Source organism: Equus caballus, chromosome 29 (genome assembly GCF_041296265.1).
Source record: "Equus caballus isolate H_3958 breed thoroughbred chromosome 29, TB-T2T, whole genome shotgun sequence".
In the NCBI taxonomy this organism is placed as follows: Eukaryota; Metazoa; Chordata; class Mammalia; order Perissodactyla; family Equidae; genus Equus; species Equus caballus.
This window is the reverse complement of record NC_091712.1, coordinates 8319241-8342260: the sequence shown is the minus strand read 5'-3', so window position 1 is coordinate 8342260 and position 23020 is coordinate 8319241.

The window sequence follows — 23020 nt, the reverse complement described above, 5'->3', positions numbered from 1 at the left end:
AGTGGTTCTGGCGTAGCCCGCAGGTGATTTTGCCGTGTCCGGCAGTTGGTTCCGCCGTGCTCGGCAGGTGGTTCAGGCATGGCCGTCACGTGGTTCCAGTCTGTCCAGGACGTGTTTCCAGCTTCTCCGGCAGGTGGTTCTGGTACGTCTGAGAGGTGGTTCCGCCATGGCTGGCAGGTGATCCCGGACTGTCCCCCAGGTGGTTCTGGCATAGCCAGCAGTTGATATTGGCCTGTCCGGCAGGTGGTTCCAGCGAGTCGAACAGGTGGCTCTGGCGTTCTTGGCAGGTGGTTCCGGTCTGTCCGGTAGGTGTTTCCGGCATGTCTGGCACGTGCTTCCGGCACGTCTGAGAGGTGGTTCCGGCATGCGCGGCAGGTGATTCCGTAGTGTCCGCCAGGTGGTTCTGGCATACCCGGCAGGTGATTTTGGCGTGTCCGGCAGGTGTTTCTGGCGAGTCGAGCAGGTGGCTCCGGCATGCTCGGCAGGTGCTTCCGGCGTCTCCGGCACTTGGTTCTGGTGTGTCTGAGAGCTGGTTCCGGCATGTCCGGCAGATGATTCCGGAGTGTCCGCCAAGTGGTTCTGGCATACCCAGCAGGTGATTTTGGCGTGTCAGGGAGGTGGTACCGGTGAGTTGAGCAGGTGGTTCCGGCGTGCTCAGCAGGTGGTTCAGGCGGTTCTGGCAGGTGGTATCCGTCTGTTCGGGGTGTGGTTCCAGCATCTCATGAACACGTTTCTGGCACGTCTGAGATGTGGTTCCAGCCGGCCCGACAGGTGTTTCCGCAGTGTCCGCCAAGCGGTTCTGGCGTAGTTGGCAGGTGATTTCGGCATGACTGGCAGGTGGTTCCAGCAAGCCTGGCAGGTGATTCCAAAGTGTTCACCAACTGGTTGTGGCGTAGCCGGCAGGTGATTTTTGCGTGATCGGCAGGTGGTTCTGGCGAGTCGAGCAGGTGGTTCCGGCGTGCTCGGCTGGTGCTTCCGGGGTCATTGGCACGGGGTTCTGGCATGTCTGAGAGGTGGTTCCTGCATGCCCGGCAAGTGATTCCGGAGTGTTCGCCAAGTGGTTCTGGCATAGTCGGCAGGTGATTTTGGCATGTCCGGCAGGTGGTTCAGGCGAGATGAGCAGGTGGTTCCAACGTGCTTGGCAGGTGCTTCCGGCGTCTCCGGCACGTGTTTCTGGCACATCTGACAGGTGGTTCCGGCATGCCCGAAAGGTGATTCCCGTCTGTCCGGTAGGTGGTTCCAGCCTGCACGGCATGTGGTTCTGGTACGTCTCAGAGGTTGTTGCGCATGCCCAACAGGTGATTCCGGACTGTCCGCCACATGGTTCTGGCACGTCTGAGAGGTGGTTCCGGCATGCCCGGCAGGTCATCCCAGAGAGTCCTCCAAGTGGTTCTGGCATAACACGCAGGTGATTTTGGCATGTCTGGCAGGTTGTTCCGTTGTGCTTGGCAGGTGGTTCAGTCTTGGCCGGCAGGTGGTTCCAGACTGTCCAGGACGTGTTTCCAGCTTCTCCGGCAGGTGGTTCTGGTACGTCTGAGAGGTGGTTCCGCCATGGCTGGCAGGTGATTCCGGACCGTCCCCCAGGTGGTTCTGGCATAGCCAGCAGTTGATATTGGCCTGTCCGGCAGGTGGTTCCAGCGAGTCGAACAGGTGGCTCCGGCGTGCTCGGCAGGTGGTTCCGGTCTGTCCGGTAGGTGATTCCGGCGTGTCCGGCACGTGCTTCCGGCACGTCTGAGAGGTGGTTCCGGCATGCGCGACAGGTGATTTCGGAGTGTCCGCCAGGTGGTTCTGGCGTACCCGGCAGGTGATTTTGGCGTGTCCGGCAGGTGTTTCTGGCGAGTCGAGCAGGTGGCTCCGGCATGCTCGGCAGGTGCTTCCGGCGTCTCCGGCACGTGGTTCTGGTGTGTCTGAGACCTGGTTCCGGCATGTCCGGCAGATGATTCCGGAGTGTCCGCCAAGTGGTTCTGGCATACCCGGCTGGTGATTTGGGCATGTCAGGTAGGTGGTTCCGGCGAGTCGAGCAGGTGGCTCCGGCGTGCTCGGCAGGTTCTTCAGACGGGTCTGGCAGGTGTTTTCCGTCTGTTCGGGGTGTGGTTCCAGCATCTCATGCACATGGTCTGGCACGTCTGAGATGTGGTTCCGGCCGGCCCGACAGGTGTTTCCACAGTGTCCGCCAAGTGGTACTGGCGTAGCTGGCAGGTGATTTTGGCATGACCGGCAGGTGGTTCCAGCAAGCCCGGCAGGTGATTCCGAAGTGTTCCCCAACTGGTTGTGGCGTAGCCGGCAGGTGATTTTTGCGTGTCCGGAAGATGGTTCTGGCGAGTCGAGCAGGTGGTTCCGGCGTGCTCGGCAGGTGCTTCCGGGGTCATTGGCACGTGGTTCTGGCATATCTGAGAGGTGGTTCCGGCATGCCCGGCAGGTGATTCCGGAGTCTTAGGCAAGTGTTTCCGGCGTAGCCGGCAGGTGATTTTGCATGTCCAGCGGTCGTTCCGGCGGGTCGAGCCGGTGGTTCCGGCGTGTCCGGCAGGTGGTTCCGGTCTGTCCGGCACGAGGTCCAGTCTGAGAGGCTGTGCCGGCATGCCCCTCACGTGATTCCGGCTTGTCCCCGAAGTGGTGCTGGTGTAGCGGGCAGGTGATTTTGGCGTGTCCGGCAGGTGGTTCAGGCGAGTTGAGCAGGTGGTTGCGACGTGCTCGGCAGGTGCTTCCGGCGTCTCCGGCACTTGGTTCTGGTGTGTCTGAGAGCTGGTTCCGGCATGTCCGGCAGATGATTCCGGAGTGTCCGCCAAGTGGTTCTGGCATACTCAGCAGGTGATTTTGGCGTGTCAGGGAGGTGGTACCGGTGAGTCGAGCAGGTGGTTCCGGCGGTTCTGGCAGGTGGTATCCGTCTGTTCGGGGTGTGGTTCCGGCATCTCATGAACACGTTTCTGGCACGTCTGAGATGTGGTTCCACCCGGCTCGACAGGTGTTTCCGCAGTGTCCGCCAAGCGGTTCTGGCGTAGTTGGCAGGTGATTTTGGCATGACTGGCAGGTGGTTCCAGCAAGCCCGGCAGGTGATTCCAAAGTGTTCACCAACTGGTTGTGGCGTAGCCGGCAGGTGATTTTTGCGTGATCGGCAGGTGGTTCTGGCGAGTCGAGCAGGTGGTTCCGGCGTGCTCGGCTGGTGCTTCCGGGGTCATTGGCACGGGGTTCTGGCATGTCTGAGAGGTGGTTCCTGCATGCCCGGCAAGTGATTCCGGAGTGTTCGCCAAGTGGTTCTGGCATAGTCGGCAGGTGATTTTGGCATGTCCGGCAGGTGGTTCAGGCGAGTTGAGCAGGTGGTTCCAACGTGCTTGGCAGGTGCTTCCGGCGTCTCCGGCACGTGTTTGTGGCACATCTGACAGGTGGTTCCGGCATGCCCGAAAGGTGATTGCGGTCTGTCCGGTAGGTGGTTCCAGCCTGCACGGCATGTGGTTCTGGTACGTCTCAGAGGTTGTTGCGCATGCCCAACAGGTGATTCCTGACTGTCCGCCACATGGTTCTGGCACGTCTGAGAGGTGGTTCCGGCATGCCCGGCAGGTCATCCCAGAGAGTCCTCCAAGTGGTTCTGGCATAACACGCAGGTGATTTTGGCGTGTCTGGCAGGTTGTTCCGTTGTGCTTGGCAGGTGGTTCAGGCTTGGCCGGCAGGTGGTTCCAGACTGTCCAGGACGTGTTTCCAGCTTCTCCGGCAGGTGGTTCTGGTACGTCTGAGAGGTGGTTCCGCCATGGCTGGCAGGTGATTCCGGACCGTCCCCCAGGTGGTTCTGGCATAGCCAGCAGTTAATATTGGCCTGTCCGGCAGGTGGTTCCAGCGAGTCGAACAGGTGGCTCCGGCGTGCTCGGCAGGTGGTTCCGGTCTGTCCGGTAGGTGATTCCGGCGTGTACGGCACGTGCTTCCGGCACGTCTGAGAGGTGGTTCCGGCATGCGCGACAGGTGATTTCGGAGTGTCCGCCAGGTGGTTCTGGCATTCCCGGCAGGTGATTTTGGCGTGTCCGGCAGGTGTTTCTGGCGAGTCGAGCAGGTGGCTCCGGCATGCTCGGCAGGTGCTTCCGGCGTCTCCGGCACGTGGTTCTGGTGTGTCTGAGAGCTGGTTCCGGCATGTCCGGCAGATGATTCCGGAGTGTCCGCCAAGTGGTTCTGGCATACCCGGCTGGTGATTTTGGCATGTCAGGTAGGTGGTACCGGTGAGTCGAGCAGGTGGCTCCGGCGTGCTCGGCAGGTTGTTCAGACGGGTCTGGCAGGTGTTTTCCGTCTGTTCGGGGTGTGGTTCCAGCATCTCATGCACATGGTCTGGCACTCTGAGATGTGGTTCCGGCCGGCCCGACAGGTGTTTCCACAGTGTCCGCCAAGTGGTACTGGCGTAGCTGGCAGGTGATTTTGGCATGACTGGCAGGTGGTTCCAGCAAGCCCGGCAGGTGATTCGGAAGTGTTCCCCAACTGGTTGTGGCGTAGCCGGCAGGTGATTTTTGCGTGTCCGGCAGGTGGTTCTGGCGAGTCGAGCAGGTGGTTCCTGTGTGCTCGGCAGGTGCTTCCGGGGTCATTGGCACGTGGTTCTGGCATATCTGAGAGGTGGTTCCGGCATGCCCGGCAGGTGATTCCGGAGTGTTCGCCAAGTGTTTCCGGCGTAGCCGGCAGGTGACTTTGCATGTCCAGCGGTCGTTCCGGCGGGTCGAGCCGGTGGTTCCGGCGTGTCCGGCAGGTGGTTCTGGTCTGTCCGGCAGGTGGTTCTGTGGTGTCCGGCACGAGGTTCAGTCTGAGAGGCTGTGCCGGCATGCTCCTCACGTGATTCCGGCTTGTCCCCGAAGTGGTGCTGGTGTAGCGGGCAGGTGATTTTGGCGTGTCCGGCAGGTGGTTCAGGCGAGTTGAGCAGGTGGTTGCGACGTCCTCGGCAGGTGCTTCCGGCGTCTCCGGCACGTGTTTCTGGCACATCTGACTGGTGGTTCCGGCATGCCCGAAAGGTGATTCCCGTCTGTCCGGTAGGTGGTTCCAGCCAGCACGGCATGTGGTTCTGGTACGTCTCAGAGGTGGTTGCGCATGCCCAACAGGTGATTCCGGACTGTCCGCCACATGGTTCTGGCACGTCTGAGAGGTGGTTCCGGCATGCCCGGCAGGTCATCCCAGAGAGTCCTCCAAGTGGTTCTGGCATAACACGCAGGTGATTTTGGCGTGTCTGGCAGGTTGTTCCGTTGTGCTTGGCAGGTGGTTCAGGCTTGGCCGGCAGGTGGTTCCAGACTGTCCAGGACGTGTTTCCAGCTTCTCCGGCAGGTGGTTCTGGTACGTCTGAGAGGTGGTTCCGCCATGGCTGGCATGTGATTCCGGACCGTCCCCCAGGAGGTTCTGGCATAGCCAGCAGTTAATATTGGCCTGTCCGGCAGGTGGTTCCAGCGAGTCGAACAGGTGGCTCCGGCGTGCTCGGCAGGTGGTTCCGGTCTGTCCGGTAGGTGATTCCGGCGTGTCCGGCACGTGCTTCCGGCACGTCTGAGAGGTGGTTCCGGCATGCGCGACAGGTGATTTCGGAGTGTCCGCCAGGTGGTTCTGGCGTACCCGGCATGTGATTTTGGCGTGTCCGGCAGGTGTTTCTGGCGAGTCGAGCAGGTGGCTCCGGCATGCTCGGCAGGTGCTTCCGGCGTCTCCGGCACGTGGTTCTGGTGTGTCTGAGACCTGGTTCCGGCATGTCCGGCAGATGATTCCGGAGTGTCCGCCAAGTGGTTCTGGCATACCCGGTTGGTGATTTTGGCATGTCAGGTAGGTGGTTCCGCCGAGTCGAGCAGGTGGCTCCGGCGTGCTCGGCAGGTTGTTCAGACGGGTTTGGCAGGTGTTTTCCGTCTGTTCGGGGTGTGGTTCCAGCATCTCATGCACATGGTTCTGGCACATCTGAGATGTGGTTCCGGCCGGCCCGACAGGTGTTTCCACACTGTCCGCCAAGTGGTACTGGCATAGTTGGCAGGTGATTTTGGCATGACCGGCAGGTGGTTCCAGCAAGCCCGGCAGGTGATTCCGAAGTGTTCCCCAACTGGTTGTGGCATAGCCGGCTGGTGATTTTTGCGTGTCCGGCAGGTGGTTCTGGCGAGTCGAGCAGGTGGTTCCGGCGTGCTCGGCAGCTGCTTCCGGGGTCATTGGCACGTGGTTCTGGCATATCTGAGAGGTGGTTCCGGCATGCCCGGCAGGTGATTCCGGAGTGTTCGGCAAGTGTTTCCGGCGTAGCCGGCAGGTGATTTTGCATGTCCAGCGGTCGTTCCGGCGGGTCGAGCCAGTGGTTCTGGCGTGTCCGGCAGGTGGTTCCGGTCTGTCCGGCACGAGGTCCAGTCTGAGAGGCTGTGCCGGCATGCCCCTCACGTGATTCCGGCTTGTCCCCGAAGTGGTGCTGGTGTAGCGGGCAGGTGATTTTGGCGTGTCCGGCAGGTGGTTCAGGCGAGTTGAGCAGGTGGTTGCGACGTGCTCGGCAGGTGCTTCCGGCGTCTCCGGCACGTGTTTCTGGCACATCTGACTGGTGGTTCCGGCATGCCCAAAAGTTGATTCCGGTCTGTCCGGTAGGTGGTTCCGGCGTGCACGGCACGTGGTTCTGGTACGTCTCATAGGTGGTTGCGTATGCCCAACAGGTGATTCCGGACTGTCCGCCACGTGCTTCTGGCACGTCTGAGAGGTGGTTCCAACATGCCCGGCAGGTCATTTCGGAGAGTCGTCCAAGTGGTTCTGGCGTAGCCCGCAGGTGATTTTGGCGTGTCCGGCAGTTGGTTCCGCCGTGCTCGGCAGGTGGTTCAGGCATGGCCGTCACGTGGTTCCAGTCTGTCCAGGACGTGTTTCCAGCTTCTCCGGCAGGTGGTTCTGGTACGTCTGAGAGGTGGTTCCGCCATGGCTGGCAGGTGATCCCGGACTGTCCCCCAGGTGGTTCTGGCATAGCCAGCAGTTGATATTGGCCTGTCCGGCAGGTGGTTCCAGCGAGTCGAACAGGTGGCTCTGGCGTTCTTGGCAGGTGGTTCCAGTCTGTCCGGTAGGTGTTTCCGGCATGTCTGGCACGTGCTTCCGGCACGTCTGAGAGGTGGTTCCGGCATGCGCGGCAGGTGATTCCGTAGTGTCCGCCAGGTGGTTCTGGCATACCCGGCAGGTGATTTTGGCGTGTCCGGCAGGTGTTTCTGGCGAGTCGAGCAGGTGGCTCCGGCATGCTCGGCAGGTGCTTCCGGCGTCTCCGGCACTTGGTTCTGGTGTGTCTGAGAGCTGGTTCCGGCATGTCCGGCAGATGATTCCGGAGTGTCCGCCAAGTGGTTCTGGCATACCCAGCAGGTGATTTTGGCGTGTCAGGGAGGTGGTACCGGTGAGTTGAGCAGGTGGTTCCGGCGTGCTCAGCAGGTGGTTCAGGCGGTTCTGGCAGGTGGTATCCGTCTGTTCGGGGTGTGGTTCCAGCATCTCATGAACACGTTTCTGGCACGTCTGAGATGTGGTTCCAGCCGGCCCGACAGGTGTTTCCGCAGTGTCCGCCAAGCGGTTCTGGCGTAGTTGGCAGGTGATTTCGGCATGACTGGCAGGTGGTTCCAGCAAGCCTGGCAGGTGATTCCAAAGTGTTCACCAACTGGTTGTGGCGTAGCCGGCAGGTGATTTTTGCGTGATCGGCAGGTGGTTCTGGCGAGTCGAGCAGGTGGTTCCGGCGTGCTCGGCTGGTGCTTCCGGGGTCATTGGCACGGGGTTCTGGCATGTCTGAGAGGTGGTTCCTGCATGCCCGGCAAGTGATTCCGGAGTGTTCGCCAAGTGGTTCTGGCATAGTCGGCAGGTGATTTTGGCATGTCCGGCAGGTGGTTCAGGCGAGATGAGCAGGTGGTTCCAACGTGCTTGGCAGGTGCTTCCGGCGTCTCCGGCACGTGTTTCTGGCACATCTGACAGGTGGTTCCGGCATGCCCGAAAGGTGATTCCCGTCTGTCCGGTAGGTGGTTCCAGCCTGCACGGCATGTGGTTCTGGTACGTCTCAGAGGTTGTTGCGCATGCCCAACAGGTGATTCCGGACTGTCCGCCACATGGTTCTGGCACGTCTGAGAGGTGGTTCCGGCATGCCCGGCAGGTCATCCCAGAGAGTCCTCCAAGTGGTTCTGGCATAACACGCAGGTGATTTTGGCATGTCTGGCAGCTTGTTCCGTTGTGCTTGGCAGGTGGTTCAGTCTTGGCCGGCAGGTGGTTCCAGACTGTCCAGGACGTGTTTCCAGCTTCTCCGGCAGGTGGTTCTGGTACGTCTGAGAGGTGGTTCCGCCATGGCTGGCAGGTGATTCCGGACCGTCCCCCAGGTGGTTCTGGCATAGCCAGCAGTTGATATTGGCCTGTCCGGCAGGTGGTTCCAGCGAGTCGAACAGGTGGCTCCGGCGTGCTCGGCAGGTGGTTCCGGTCTGTCCGGTAGGTGATTCCGGCGTGTCCGGCACGTGCTTCCGGCACGTCTGAGAGGTGGTTCCGGCATGCGCGACAGGTGATTTCGGAGTGTCCGCCAGGTGGTTCTGGCGTACCCGGCAGGTGATTTTGGCGTGTCCGGCAGGTGTTTCTGGCGAGTCGAGCAGGTGGCTCCGGCATGCTCGGCAGGTGCTTCCGGCGTCTCCGGCACGTGGTTCTGGTGTGTCTGAGACCTGGTTCCGGCATGTCCGGCAGATGATTCCGGAGTGTCCGCCAAGTGGTTCTGGCATACCCGGCTGGTGATTTGGGCATGTCAGGTAGGTGGTTCCGGCGAGTCGAGCAGGTGGCTCCGGCGTGCTCGGCAGGTTCTTCAGACGGGTCTGGCAGGTGTTTTCCGTCTGTTCGGGGTGTGGTTCCAGCATCTCATGCACATGGTCTGGCACGTCTGAGATGTGGTTCCGGCCGGCCCGACAGGTGTTTCCACAGTGTCCGCCAAGTGGTACTGGCGTAGCTGGCAGGTGATTTTGGCATGACCGGCAGGTGGTTCCAGCAAGCCCGGCAGGTGATTCCGAAGTGTTCCCCAACTGGTTGTGGCGTAGCCGGCAGGTGATTTTTGCGTGTCCGGAAGATGGTTCTGGCGAGTCGAGCAGGTGGTTCCGGCGTGCTCGGCAGGTGCTTCCGGGGTCATTGGCACGTGGTTCTGGCATATCTGAGAGGTGGTTCCGGCATGCCCGGCAGGTGATTCCGGAGTCTTAGGCAAGTGTTTCCGGCGTAGCCGGCAGGTGATTTTGCATGTCCAGCGGTCGTTCCGGCGGGTCGAGCCGGTGGTTCCGGCGTGTCCGGCAGGTGGTTCCGGTCTGTCCGGCACGAGGTCCAGTCTGAGAGGCTGTGCCGGCATGCCCCTCACGTGATTCCGGCTTGTCCCCGAAGTGGTGCTGGTGTAGCGGGCAGGTGATTTTGGCGTGTCCGGCAGGTGGTTCAGGCGAGTTGAGCAGGTGGTTGCGACGTGCTCGGCAGGTGCTTCCGGCGTCTCCGGCACTTGGTTCTGGTGTGTCTGAGAGCTGGTTCCGGCATGTCCGGCAGATGATTCCGGAGTGTCCGCCAAGTGGTTCTGGCATACTCAGCAGGTGATTTTGGCGTGTCAGGGAGGTGGTACCGGTGAGTCGAGCAGGTGGTTCCGGCGGTTCTGGCAGGTGGTATCCGTCTGTTCGGGGTGTGGTTCCGGCATCTCATGAACACGTTTCTGGCACGTCTGAGATGTGGTTCCACCCGGCTCGACAGGTGTTTCCGCAGTGTCCGCCAAGCGGTTCTGGCGTAGTTGGCAGGTGATTTTGGCATGACTGGCAGGTGGTTCCAGCAAGCCCGGCAGGTGATTCCAAAGTGTTCACCAACTGGTTGTGGCGTAGCCGGCAGGTGATTTTTGCGTGATCGGCAGGTGGTTCTGGCGAGTCGAGCAGGTGGTTCCGGCGTGCTCGGCTGGTGCTTCCGGGGTCATTGGCACGGGGTTCTGGCATGTCTGAGAGGTGGTTCCTGCATGCCCGGCAAGTGATTCCGGAGTGTTCGCCAAGTGGTTCTGGCATAGTCGGCAGGTGATTTTGGCATGTCCGGCAGGTGGTTCAGGCGAGTTGAGCAGGTGGTTCCAACGTGCTTGGCAGGTGCTTCCGGCGTCTCCGGCACGTGTTTGTGGCACATCTGACAGGTGGTTCCGGCATGCCCGAAAGGTGATTGCGGTCTGTCCGGTAGGTGGTTCCAGCCTGCACGGCATGTGGTTCTGGTACGTCTCAGAGGTTGTTGCGCATGCCCAACAGGTGATTCCTGACTGTCCGCCACATGGTTCTGGCACGTCTGAGAGGTGGTTCCGGCATGCCCGGCAGGTCATCCCAGAGAGTCCTCCAAGTGGTTCTGGCATAACACGCAGGTGATTTTGGCGTGTCTGGCAGGTTGTTCCGTTGTGCTTGGCAGGTGGTTCAGGCTTGGCCGGCAGGTGGTTCCAGACTGTCCAGGACGTGTTTCCAGCTTCTCCGGCAGGTGGTTCTGGTACGTCTGAGAGGTGGTTCCGCCATGGCTGGCAGGTGATTCCGGACCGTCCCCCAGGTGGTTCTGGCATAGCCAGCAGTTAATATTGGCCTGTCCGGCAGGTGGTTCCAGCGAGTCGAACAGGTGGCTCCGGCGTGCTCGGCAGGTGGTTCCGGTCTGTCCGGTAGGTGATTCCGGCGTGTACGGCACGTGCTTCCGGCACGTCTGAGAGGTGGTTCCGGCATGCGCGACAGGTGATTTCGGAGTGTCCGCCAGGTGGTTCTGGCATTCCCGGCAGGTGATTTTGGCGTGTCCGGCAGGTGTTTCTGGCGAGTCGAGCAGGTGGCTCCGGCATGCTCGGCAGGTGCTTCCGGCGTCTCCGGCACGTGGTTCTGGTGTGTCTGAGAGCTGGTTCCGGCATGTCCGGCAGATGATTCCGGAGTGTCCGCCAAGTGGTTCTGGCATACCCGGCTGGTGATTTTGGCATGTCAGGTAGGTGGTACCGGTGAGTCGAGCAGGTGGCTCCGGCGTGCTCGGCAGGTTGTTCAGACGGGTCTGGCAGGTGTTTTCCGTCTGTTCGGGGTGTGGTTCCAGCATCTCATGCACATGGTCTGGCACTCTGAGATGTGGTTCCGGCCGGCCCGACAGGTGTTTCCACAGTGTCCGCCAAGTGGTACTGGCGTAGCTGGCAGGTGATTTTGGCATGACTGGCAGGTGGTTCCAGCAAGCCCGGCAGGTGATTCGGAAGTGTTCCCCAACTGGTTGTGGCGTAGCCGGCAGGTGATTTTTGCGTGTCCGGCAGGTGGTTCTGGCGAGTCGAGCAGGTGGTTCCTGTGTGCTCGGCAGGTGCTTCCGGGGTCATTGGCACGTGGTTCTGGCATATCTGAGAGGTGGTTCCGGCATGCCCGGCAGGTGATTCCGGAGTGTTCGCCAAGTGTTTCCGGCGTAGCCGGCAGGTGACTTTGCATGTCCAGCGGTCGTTCCGGCGGGTCGAGCCGGTGGTTCCGGCGTGTCCGGCAGGTGGTTCTGGTCTGTCCGGCAGGTGGTTCTGTGGTGTCCGGCACGAGGTTCAGTCTGAGAGGCTGTGCCGGCATGCTCCTCACGTGATTCCGGCTTGTCCCCGAAGTGGTGCTGGTGTAGCGGGCAGGTGATTTTGGCGTGTCCGGCAGGTGGTTCAGGCGAGTTGAGCAGGTGGTTGCGACGTCCTCGGCAGGTGCTTCCGGCGTCTCCGGCACGTGTTTCTGGCACATCTGACTGGTGGTTCCGGCATGCCCGAAAGGTGATTCCCGTCTGTCCGGTAGGTGGTTCCAGCCAGCACGGCATGTGGTTCTGGTACGTCTCAGAGGTGGTTGCGCATGCCCAACAGGTGATTCCGGACTGTCCGCCACATGGTTCTGGCACGTCTGAGAGGTGGTTCCGGCATGCCCGGCAGGTCATCCCAGAGAGTCCTCCAAGTGGTTCTGGCATAACACGCAGGTGATTTTGGCGTGTCTGGCAGGTTGTTCCGTTGTGCTTGGCAGGTGGTTCAGGCTTGGCCGGCAGGTGGTTCCAGACTGTCCAGGACGTGTTTCCAGCTTCTCCGGCAGGTGGTTCTGGTACGTCTGAGAGGTGGTTCCGCCATGGCTGGCATGTGATTCCGGACCGTCCCCCAGGAGGTTCTGGCATAGCCAGCAGTTAATATTGGCCTGTCCGGCAGGTGGTTCCAGCGAGTCGAACAGGTGGCTCCGGCGTGCTCGGCAGGTGGTTCCGGTCTGTCCGGTAGGTGATTCCGGCGTGTCCGGCACGTGCTTCCGGCACGTCTGAGAGGTGGTTCCGGCATGCGCGACAGGTGATTTCGGAGTGTCCGCCAGGTGGTTCTGGCGTACCCGGCATGTGATTTTGGCGTGTCCGGCAGGTGTTTCTGGCGAGTCGAGCAGGTGGCTCCGGCATGCTCGGCAGGTGCTTCCGGCGTCTCCGGCACGTGGTTCTGGTGTGTCTGAGACCTGGTTCCGGCATGTCCGGCAGATGATTCCGGAGTGTCCGCCAAGTGGTTCTGGCATACCCGGTTGGTGATTTTGGCATGTCAGGTATGTGGTTCCGCCGAGTCGAGCAGGTGGCTCCGGCGTGCTCGGCAGGTTGTTCAGACGGGTTTGGCAGGTGTTTTCCGTCTGTTCGGGGTGTGGTTCCAGCATCTCATGCACATGGTTCTGGCACATCTGAGATGTGGTTCCGGCCGGCCCGACAGGTGTTTCCACACTGTCCGCCAAGTGGTACTGGCATAGTTGGCAGGTGATTTTGGCATGACCGGCAGGTGGTTCCAGCAAGCCCGGCAGGTGATTCCGAAGTGTTCCCCAACTGGTTGTGGCATAGCCGGCTGGTGATTTTTGCGTGTCCGGCAGGTGGTTCTGGCGAGTCGAGCAGGTGGTTCCGGCGTGCTCGGCAGCTGCTTCCGGGGTCATTGGCACGTGGTTCTGGCATATCTGAGAGGTGGTTCCGGCATGCCCGGCAGGTGATTCCGGAGTGTTCGGCAAGTGTTTCCGGCGTAGCCGGCAGGTGATTTTGCATGTCCAGCGGTCGTTCCGGCGGGTCGAGCCAGTGGTTCTGGCGTGTCCGGCAGGTGGTTCCGGTCTGTCCGGCACGAGGTCCAGTCTGAGAGGCTGTGCCGGCATGCCCCTCACGTGATTCCGGCTTGTCCCCGAAGTGGTGCTGGTGTAGCGGGCAGGTGATTTTGGCGTGTCCGGCAGGTGGTTCAGGCGAGTTGAGCAGGTGGTTGCGACGTGCTCGGCAGGTGCTTCCGGCGTCTCCGGCACGTGTTTCTGGCACATCTGACTGGTGGTTCCGGCATGCCCAAAAGTTGATTCCGGTCTGTCCGGTAGGTGGTTCCGGCGTGCACGGCACGTGGTTCTGGTACGTCTCATAGGTGGTTGCGTATGCCCAACAGGTGATTCCGGACTGTCCGCCACGTGCTTCTGGCACGTCTGAGAGGTGGTTCCAACATGCCCGGCAGGTCATTTCGGAGAGTCGTCCAAGTGGTTCTGGCGTAGCCCGCAGGTGATTTTGGCGTGTCCGGCAGTTGGTTCCGCCGTGCTCGGCAGGTGGTTCAGGCATGGCCGTCACGTGGTTCCAGTCTGTCCAGGACGTGTTTCCAGCTTCTCCGGCAGGTGGTTCTGGTACGTCTGAGAGGTGGTTCCGCCATGGCTGGCAGGTGATCCCGGACTGTCCCCCAGGTGGTTCTGGCATAGCCAGCAGTTGATATTGGCCTGTCCGGCAGGTGGTTCCAGCGAGTCGAACAGGTGGCTCTGGCGTTCTTGGCAGGTGGTTCCAGTCTGTCCGGTAGGTGTTTCCGGCATGTCTGGCACGTGCTTCCGGCACGTCTGAGAGGTGGTTCCGGCATGCGCGGCAGGTGATTCCGTAGTGTCCGCCAGGTGGTTCTGGCATACCCGGCAGGTGATTTTGGCGTGTCCGGCAGGTGTTTCTGGCGAGTCGAGCAGGTGGCTCCGGCATGCTCGGCAGGTGCTTCCGGCGTCTCCGGCACTTGGTTCTGGTGTGTCTGAGAGCTGGTTCCGGCATGTCCGGCAGATGATTCCGGAGTGTCCGCCAAGTGGTTCTGGCATACCCAGCAGGTGATTTTGGCGTGTCAGGGAGGTGGTACCGGTGAGTTGAGCAGGTGGTTCCGGCGTGCTCAGCAGGTGGTTCAGGCGGTTCTGGCAGGTGGTATCCGTCTGTTCGGGGTGTGGTTCCAGCATCTCATGAACACGTTTCTGGCACGTCTGAGATGTGGTTCCAGCCGGCCCGACAGGTGTTTCCGCAGTGTCCGCCAAGCGGTTCTGGCGTAGTTGGCAGGTGATTTCGGCATGACTGGCAGGTGGTTCCAGCAAGCCTGGCAGGTGATTCCAAAGTGTTCACCAACTGGTTGTGGCGTAGCCGGCAGGTGATTTTTGCGTGATCGGCAGGTGGTTCTGGCGAGTCGAGCAGGTGGTTCCGGCGTGCTCGGCTGGTGCTTCCGGGGTCATTGGCACGGGGTTCTGGCATGTCTGAGAGGTGGTTCCTGCATGCCCGGCAAGTGATTCCGGAGTGTTCGCCAAGTGGTTCTGGCATAGTCGGCAGGTGATTTTGGCATGTCCGGCAGGTGGTTCAGGCGAGATGAGCAGGTGGTTCCAACGTGCTTGGCAGGTGCTTCCGGCGTCTCCGGCACGTGTTTCTGGCACATCTGACAGGTGGTTCCGGCATGCCCGAAAGGTGATTCCCGTCTGTCCGGTAGGTGGTTCCAGCCTGCACGGCATGTGGTTCTGGTACGTCTCAGAGGTTGTTGCGCATGCCCAACAGGTGATTCCGGACTGTCCGCCACATGGTTCTGGCACGTCTGAGAGGTGGTTCCGGCATGCGGGGCAGGTCATCCCAGAGAGTCCTCCAAGTGGTTCTGGCATAACACGCAGGTGATTTTGGCATGTCTGGCAGCTTGTTCCGTTGTGCTTGGCAGGTGGTTCAGTCTTGGCCGGCAGGTGGTTCCAGACTGTCCAGGACGTGTTTCCAGCTTCTCCGGCAGGTGGTTCTGGTACGTCTGAGAGGTGGTTCCGCCATGGCTGGCAGGTGATTCCGGACCGTCCCCCAGGTGGTTCTGGCATAGCCAGCAGTTGATATTGGCCTGTCCGGCAGGTGGTTCCAGCGAGTCGAACAGGTGGCTCCGGCGTGCTCGGCAGGTGGTTCCGGTCTGTCCGGTAGGTGATTCCGGCGTGTCCGGCACGTGCTTCCGGCACGTCTGAGAGGTGGTTCCGGCATGCGCGACAGGTGATTTCGGAGTGTCCGCCAGGTGGTTCTGGCGTACCCGGCAGGTGATTTTGGCGTGTCCGGCAGGTGTTTCTGGCGAGTCGAGCAGGTGGCTCCGGCATGCTCGGCAGGTGCTTCCGGCGTCTCCGGCACGTGGTTCTGGTGTGTCTGAGACCTGGTTCCGGCATGTCCGGCAGATGATTCCGGAGTGTCCGCCAAGTGGTTCTGGCATACCCGGTTGGTGATTTTGGCATGTCAGGTAGGTGGTTCCGGCGAGTCGAGCAGGTGGCTCCGGCGTGCTCGGCAGGTTGTTCAGACGGGTTTGGCAGGTGTTTTCCGTCTGTTCGGGGTGTGGTTCCAGCATCTCATGCACATGGTCTGGCACGTCTGAGATGTGGTTCCGGCCGGCCCGACAGGTGTTTCCACAGTGTCCGCCAAGTGGTACTGGCGTAGCTGGCAGGTGATTTTGGCATGACCGGCAGGTGGTTCCAGCAAGCCCGGCAGGTGATTCCGAAGTGTTCCCCAACTGGTTGTGGCGTAGCCGGCAGGTGATTTTTGCGTGTCCGGAAGATGGTTCTGGCGAGTCGAGCAGGTGGTTCCGGCGTGCTCGGCAGGTGCTTCCGGGGTCATTGGCACGTGGTTCTGGCATATCTGAGAGGTGGTTCCGGCATGCCCGGCAGGTGATTCCGGAGTCTTAGGCAAGTGTTTCCGGCGTAGCCGGCAGGTGATTTTGCATGTCCAGCGGTCGTTCCGGCGGGTCGAGCCGGTGGTTCCGGCGTGTCCGGCAGGTGGTTCCGGTCTGTCCGGCACGAGGTCCAGTCTGAGAGGCTGTGCCGGCATGCCCCTCACGTGATTCCGGCTTGTCCCCGAAGTGGTGCTGGTGTAGCGGGCAGGTGATTTTGGCGTGTCCGGCAGGTGGTTCAGGCGAGTTGAGCAGGTGGTTGCGACGTGCTCGGCAGGTGCTTCCGGCGTCTCCGGCACTTGGTTCTGGTGTGTCTGAGAGCTGGTTCCGGCATGTCCGGCAGATGATTCCGGAGTGTCCGCCAAGTGGTTCTGGCATACTCAGCAGGTGATTTTGGCGTGTCAGGGAGGTGGTACCGGTGAGTCGAGCAGGTGGTTCCGGAGGTTCTGGCAGGCGGTATCCGTCTGTTCGGGGTGTGGTTCCGGCATCTCATGAACACGTTTCTGGCACGTCTGAGATGTGGTTCCACCCGGCTCGACAGGTGTTTCCGCAGTGTCCGCCAAGCGGTTCTGGCGTAGTTGGCAGGTGATTTTGGCATGACTGGCAGGTGGTTCCAGCAAGCCCGGCAGGTGATTCCAAAGTGTTCACCAACTGGTTGTGGCGTAGCCGGCAGGTGATTTTTGCGTGATCGGCAGGTGGTTCTGGCGAGTCGAGCAGGTGGTTCCGGCGTGCTCGGCTGGTGCTTCCGGGGTCATTGGCACGGGGTTCTGGCATGTCTGAGAGGTGGTTCCTGCATGCCCGGCAAGTGATTCCGGAGTGTTCGCCAAGTGGTTCTGGCATAGTCGGCAGGTGATTTTGGCATGTCCGGCAGGTGGTTCAGGCGAGTTGAGCAGGTGGTTCCAACGTGCTTGGCAGGTGCTTCCGGCGTCTCCGGCACGTGTTTGTGGCACATCTGACAGGTGGTTCCGGCATGCCCGAAAGGTGATTGCGGTCTGTCCGGTAGGTGGTTCCAGCCTGCACGGCATGTGGTTCTGGTACGTCTCAGAGGTTGTTGCGCATGCCCAACAGGTGATTCCTGACTGTCCGCCACATGGTTCTGGCACGTCTGAGATGTGGTTCCGGCATGACCGGCACGTCATCCCAGAGAGTCCTCCAAGTGGTTCTGGCATAACACGCAGGTGATTTTGGCGTGTCTGGCAGGTTGTTCCGTTGTGCTTGGCAGGTGGTTCAGGCTTGGCCGGCAGGTGGTTCCAGACTGTCCAGGACGTGTTTCCAGCTTCTCCGGCAGGTGGTTCTGGTACGTCTGAGAGGTGGTTCCGCCATGGCTGGCAGGTGATTCCGGACCGTCCCCCAGGTGGTTCTGGCATAGCCAGCAGTTAATATTGGCCTGTCCGGCAGGTGGTTCCAGCGAGTCGAACAGGTGGCTCCGGCGTGCTCGGCAGGTGGTTCCGGTCTGTCCGGTAGGTGATTCCGGCGTGTACGGCACGTGCTTCCGGCACGTCTGAGAGGTGGTTCCGGCATGCGCGACAGGTGATTTCGGAGTGTCCGCCAGGTGGTTCTGGCATTCCCGGCAGGTGATTTTGGCGTGTCCGGCAGGTGTTTCTGGCGAGTCGAGCAGGTGGCTCCGGCATGCTCGGCAGGTGCTTCCGGCGTCTCCGGCACGTGGTTCTGGTGTGTCTGAGAGCTGGTTCCGGCATGTCCGGCAGATGATTCCGGAGTGTCCGCCAAGTGGTTCTGGCATACCCGGCTGGTGATTTTGGCATGTCAGGTAGGTGGTACCGGTGAGTCGAGCAGGTGGCTCCGGCGTGCTCGGCAGGTTGTTCAGACGGGTCTGGCAGGTGTTTTCCGTCTGTTCGGGGTGTGGTTCCAGCATCTCATGCACATGGTCTGGCACTCTGAGATGTGGTTCCGGCCGGCCCGACAGGTGTTTCCACAGTGTCCGCCAAGTGGTACTGGCGTAGCTGGCAGGTGATTTTGGCATGACTGGCAGGTGGTTCCAGCAAGCCCGGCAGGTGATTCGGAAGTGTTCCCCAACTGGTTGTGGCGTAGCCGGCAGGTGATTTTTGCGTGTCCGGCAGGTGGTTCTGGCGAGTCGAGCAGGTGGTTCCGGTGTGCTCGGCAGGTGCTTCCGGGGTCATTGGCACGTGGTTCTGGCATATCTGAGAGGTGGTTCCGGCATGCCCGGCAGGTGATTCCGGAGTGTTCGCCAAGTGTTTCCGGCGTAGCCGGCAGGTGATTTTGCATGTCCAGCGGTCGTTCCGGCGGGTCGAGCCGGTGGTTCCGGCGTGTCCGGCAGGTGGTTCTGGTCTGTCCGGCAGGTGGTTCTGTGGTGTCCGGCACGAGGTTCAGTCTGAGAGGCTGTGCCGGCATGCCCCTCACGTGATTCCGGCTTGTCCCCGAAGTGGTGCTGGTGTAGCGGGCAGGTGATTTTGGCGTGTCCGGCAGGTGGTTCAGGCGAGTTGAGCAGGTGGTTGCGACGTCCTCGGCAGGTGCTTCCGGCGTCTCCGGCACGTGTTTCTGGCACATCTGACTGGTGGTTCCGGCATGCCCAAAAGTTGATTCCGGTCTGTCCGGTAGGTGGTTCCGGCGTGCACGGCACGTGGTTCTGGTACGTCTCAGAGGTGGTTGCGTATGCCCAACAGGTGATTCCGGACTGTCCGCCACGTGCTTCTGGCACGTCTGAGAGGTGGTTCCAACATGCCCGGCAGGTCATTTCGGAGAGTCGTCCAAGTGGTTCTGGCGTAGCCCGCAGGTGATTTTGCCGTGTCCGGCAGTTGGTTCCGCCGTGCTCGGCAGGTGGTTCAGGCATGGCCGTCACGTGGTTCCAGTCTGTCCAGGACGTGTATCCAGCTTCTCCGGCAGGTGGTTCTGGTACGTCTGAGAGGTGGTTCCGCCATGGCTGGCAGGTGATCCCGGACTGTCCCCCAGGTGGTTCTGGCATAGCCAGCAGTTGATATTGGCCTGTCCGGCAGGTGGTTCCAGCGAGTCGAACAGGTGGCTCCGGCGTTCTTGGCAGGTGGTTCCGGTCTGTCCGGTAGGTGTTTCCGGCGTGTCTGGCACGTGCTTCCGGCACGTCTGATAGGTGGTTCCGGCATGCGCGGCAGGTGATTCCGTAGTGTCCGCCAGGTGGTTCTGGCATACCCGGCAGGTGATTTTGGCGTGTCCGGCAGGTGTTTCTGGCGAGTCGAGCAGGTGGCTCCGGCATGCTCGGCAGGTGCTTCCGGCGTCTCCGGCACTTGGTTCTGGTGTGTCTGAGAGCTGGTTCCGGCATGTCCGGCAGATGATTCCGGAGTGTCCGCCAAGTGGTTCTGGCATACCCAGCAGGTGATTTTGGCGTGTCAGGGAGGTGGTACCGGTGAGTCGAGCAGGTGGTTCCGGTGTGCTCAGCAGGTGGTTCAGGCGGTTCTGGCAGGTGGTATCCGTCTGTTCGGGGTGTGGTTCCGGCATCTCATGAACACGTTTCTGGCACGTCTGAGATGTGGTTCCAGCCGGCCCGACAGGTGTTTCCGCAGTGTCCGCCAAGCGGTTCTGGCGTAGTTGGCAGGTGATTTCGGCATGACCGGCAGGTGGTTCCAGCAAGCCTGGCAGGTGATTCCAAAGTGTTCACCAACTGGTTGTGGCGTAGCCGGCAGGTGATTTTTGCGTGATCGGCAGGTGGTTCTGGCGAGTCGAGCAGGTGGTTCCGGCGTGCTCGGCTGGTGCTTCCGGGGTCATTGGCACGGGGTTCTGGCATGTCTGAGAGGTGGTTCCTGCATGCCCGGCAAGTGATTCCGGAGTGTTCGCCAAGTGGTTCTGGCATAGTCGGCAGGTGATTTTGGCATGTCCGGCAGGTGGTTCAGGCGAGATGAGCAGGTGGTTCCAACGTGCTTGGCAGGTGCTTCCGGCGTCTCCGGCACGTGTTTCTGGCACATCTGACAGGTGGTTCCGGCATGCCCGAAAGGTGATTCCCGTCTGTCCGGTAGGTGGTTCCAGCCAGCACGGCATGTGGTTCTGGTACGTCTCAGAGGTGGTTGCGCATGCCCAACAGGTGATTCCGGACTGTCCGCCACATGGTTCTGGCACGTCTGAGAGGTGGTTACGGCATGCCCGGCAGGTCATCCCAGAGAGTCCTCCAAGTGGTTCTGGCATAACACGCAGGTGATTTTGGCGTGTCTGGCAGGTTGTTCCGTTGTGCTTGGCAGGTGGTTCAGGCTTGGCCGGCAGGTGGTTCCAGACTGTCCAGGACGTGTTTCCAGCTTCTCCGGCAGGTGGTTCTGGTACGTCTGAGAGGTGGTTCCGCCATGGCTGGCATGTGATTCCGGACCGTCCCCCAGGAGGTTCTGGCATAGCCAGCAGTTAATATTGGCCTGTCCGGCAGGTGGTTCCAGCGAGTCGAACAGGTGGCTCCGGAGTGCTCGGCAGGTGGTTCCGGTCTGTCCGGTAGGTGATTCCGGCGTGTCCGGCACGTGCTTCCGGCTCGTCTGAGAGGTGGTTCCGGCATGCGCGACAGGTGATTTCGGAGTGTCCGCCAGGTGGTTCTGGCGTACCCGGCAGGTGATTTTGGCGTGTCCGGCAGGTGTTTCTGGCGAGTCGAGCAGCTGGCTGCGGCATGCTCGGCAGGTGCTTCCGGCGTCTCCGGCACGTGGTTCTGGTGTGTCTGAGACCTGGTTCCGGCATGTCCGGCAGATGATTCCGGAGTGTCCGCCAAGTGGTTCTGGCATACCCGGTTGGTGATTTTGGCATGTCAGGTAGGTGGTTCCGGCGAGTCGAGCAGGTGGCTCCGGCGTGCTCGGCAGGTTGTTCAGACGGGTTTGGCAGGTGTTTTCCGTCTGTTCGGGGTGTGGTTCCAGCATCTCATGCACATGGTTCTGGCACGTCTGAGATGTGGTTCCGGCCGGCCCGACAGGTGTTTCCACACTGTCCGCCAAGTGGTACTGGCATAGTTGGCAGGTGATTTTGGCATGACCGGCAGGTGGTTCCAGCAAGCCCGGCAGGTGATTCCGAAGTGTTCCCCAACTGGTTGTGGCATAGCCGGCAGGTGATTTTTGCGTGTCCGGCAGGTGGTTCTGGCGAGTCGAGCAGGTGGTTCCGGCGTGCTCGGCAGCTGCTTCCGGGGTCATTGGCACGTGGTTCTGGCATATCTGAGAGGTGGTTCCGGCATGCCCGGCAGGTGATTCCGGAGTGTTCGGCAAGTGTTTCCGGCGTAGCCGGCAGGTGATTTTGCATGTCCAGCGGTCGTTCCGGCGGGTCGAGCCGGTGGTTCCGGCGTGTCCGGCAGGTGGTTCCGGTCTGTCCGGCACGAGGTCCAGTCTGAGAGGCTGTGCCGGCATGCCCCTCACGTGATTCCGGCTTGTCCCCGAAGTGGTGCTGGTGTAGCGGGCAGGTGATTTTGGCGTGTCCGGCAGGTGGTTCAGGCGAGTTGAGCAGGTGGTTGCGACGTGCTCGGCAGGTGCTTCCGGCGTCTCCGGCACGTGTTTCTGGCACATCTGACTGGTGGTTCCGGCATGCCCAAAAGTTGATTCCGGTCTGTCCGGTAGGTGGTTCCGGCGTGCACGGCACGTGGTTCTGGTACGTCTCATAGGTGGTTGCGTATGCCCAACAGGTGATTCCGGACTGTCCGCCACGTGCTTCTGGCACGTCTGAGAGGTGGTTCCAACATGCCCGGCAGGTCATTTCGGAGAGTCGTCCAAGTGGTTCTGGCGTAGCCCGCAGGTGATTTTGGCGTGTCCGGCAGTTGGTTCCGCCGTGCTCGGCAGGTGGTTCAGGCATGGCCGTCACGTGGTTCCAGTCTGTCCAGGACGTGTTTCCAGCTTCTCCGGCAGGTGGTTCTGGTACGTCTGAGAGGTGGTTCCGCCATGGCTGGCAGGTGATCCTGGACTGTCCCCCAGGTGGTTCTGGCATAGCCAGCAGTTGATATTGGCCTGTCCGGCAGGTGGTTCCAGCGAGTCGAACAGGTGGCTCTGGCGTTCTTGGCAGGTGGTTCCGGTCTGTCCGGTAGGTGTTTCCGGCATGTCTGGCACGTGCTTCCGGCACGTCTGAGAGGTGGTTCCGGCATGCGCGGCAGGTGATTCCGTAGTGTCCGCCAGGTGGTTCTGGCATACCCGGCAGGTGATTTTGGCGTGTCCGGCAGGTGTTTCTGGCGAGTCGAGCAGGTGGCTCCGGCATGCTCGGCAGGTGCTTCCGGCGTCTCCGGCACTTGGTTCTGGTGTGTCTGAGAGCTGGTTCCGGCATGTCCGGCAGATGATTCCGGAGTGTCCGCCAAGTGGTTCTGGCATACCCAGCAGGTGATTTTGGCGTGTCAGGGAGGTGGTACCGGTGAGTTGAGCAGGTGGTTCCGGCGTGCTCAGCAGGTGGTTCCGGCGGTTCTGGCAGGTGGTATCCGTCTGTTCGGGGTGTGGTTCCGGCATCTCATGAACACGTTTCTGGCACGTCTGAGATGTGGTTCCAGCCGGCCCGACAGGTGTTTCCGCAGTGTCCGCCAAGCGGTTCTGGCGTAGTTGGCAGGTGATTTCGGCATGACTGGCAGGTGGTTCCAGCAAGCCCGGCAGGTGATTCCAAAGTGTTCACCAACTGGTTGTGGCGTAGCCGGCAGGTGATTTTTGCGTGATCGGCAGGTGGTTCTGGCGAGTCGAGCAGGTGGTTCCGGCGTGCTCGGCTGGTGCTTCCGGGGTCATTGGCACGGGGTTCTGGCATGTCTGAGAGGTGGTTCCTGCATGCCCGGCAAGTGATTCCGGAGTGTTCGCCAAGTGGTTCTGGCATAGTCGGCAGGTGATTTTGGCATGTCCGGCAGGTGGTTCAGGCGAGATGAGCAGGTGGTTCCAACGTGCTTGGCAGGTGCTTCCGGCGTCTCCGGCACGTGTTTCTGGCACATCTGACAGGTGGTTCCGGCATGCCCGAAAGGTGATTCCCGTCTGTCCGGTAGGTGGTTCCAGCCTGCACGGCATGTGGTTCTGGTACGTCTCAGAGGTTGTTGCGCATGCCCAACAGGTGATTCCGGACTGTCCGCCACATGGTTCTGGCACGTCTGAGAGGTGGTTCCGGCATGCGGGGCAGGTCATCCCAGAGAGTCCTCCAAGTGGTTCTGGCATAACACGCAGGTGATTTTGGCATGTCTGGCAGCTTGTTCCGTTGTGCTTGGCAGGTGGTTCAGTCTTGGCCGGCAGGTGGTTCCAGACTGTCCAGGACGTGTTTCCAGCTTCTCCGGCAGGTGGT